At 41.0% G+C, this 1,189-nt stretch overlaps 1 protein-coding gene across 1 annotated transcript in view; it reads left to right on the top strand.

Moving 5' to 3' along the window:
* LOC106814710 overlaps positions 1 to 1,189 on the top strand; it is an 8,067-nt gene that overhangs the window by 2,421 nt on the left and 4,457 nt on the right. The window lies entirely within an intron of this gene.

Raw genomic sequence — 1,189 nt, 5'->3', positions numbered from 1 at the left:
GAGCTCTCTCTCCATCGCTACTCTCATTCTATCTCTCTCCCTCTCTACCTCTCTATCTATCTCTGTCTTGCCTATGTGCTTGTCTGTCAGTCTGTCTACATTGCTCTTTGCTTTTCCGTGTCTATCTATCAAGTTTATTGGTAATGGTAGTGTTAGAGTTCTGGTGACATTTGGGGGGCAATAGTTGGGTTAACGTTCGGTGATGTGGTTTTGGGAGTAATGGGAATATTAGGGATGAAGTAATTTGGGGAGTTTTAGGGTCGATGGCACAACCACGATTGCCACTACATGATTCTTTCCCGGTAGAAGCAGGGCTACGTGTCAAAGAAACATTACACCGCATTTTATAGGACTGTGTGCGGAGAGCGAACACACACCATTAAACGCACCTATTATACGCCCAGTCACGAGAGTAGAGAGTATGCGGGTATGCGAGTATGCGAGTATGCCTGTACAGCTATGGGAGGTTTCCCGTGTAATGTAGATACAGCCGCGTGCGAGTGTGTAATTTTGGTATTAGTCGAATTGCGCGCAGCGACAAAGACGTCCATTCACGTGGAGCTGCCACGAATTTGATGCCGATTTGAGCACGAAAGTCAAACAAATTGACCCCCCGAAAGGCAATGCTGGAGAACAGGTTTCGAGCGCCTAGGGATATTATGACGGTGGTTCTGTTGGTGAAAGGGTTGAGCGGTGTGTAGCCAGGATCGTGACTACAGTAACAACTTCTCAAAGTTAAACGGACTCGGCGTATATGATCTGATTTGTGCGGCGCCGCCTAAATTTCAGGTTTGCTCAGAAAAAAACCCAGCGGAGATGCTCTATGCAAATATGATTGTCACTCTATGAGAACCAATTCTCAAAAGAGTCATAGAAAAAAAAACGTGGCACAATCTTAGCATGCTTTGTCTGATACTATAAAATAATAATAGGAGTATTTATATCGTACTTATAGTGTATTTATATGTTCGTATTTCCACATAATTATAACGCATAGTACGTGTATTTAGTTAGTCTACACGCATGCAGTCAGTATAAAGATGGTGGGAAGCATTGTCGGTCCTGTTTTTCTTCAAAAGCGTTATAAGACAAATTGCTAGTGTTGTAACATATTAGCTTTTATTTTTTTTTCAGCCTATATATATATATATAAGATATATATATATATATATATATATATATATATATA

Source organism: Priapulus caudatus, unplaced genomic scaffold (genome assembly GCF_000485595.1).
Source record: "Priapulus caudatus unplaced genomic scaffold, Priapulus_caudatus-5.0.1 Scaffold967, whole genome shotgun sequence".
Lineage (NCBI taxonomy): Eukaryota > Metazoa > Priapulida > Priapulimorpha > Priapulimorphida > Priapulidae > Priapulus > Priapulus caudatus.
This window is presented reverse-complemented; position numbering and strand designations above follow the sequence as displayed.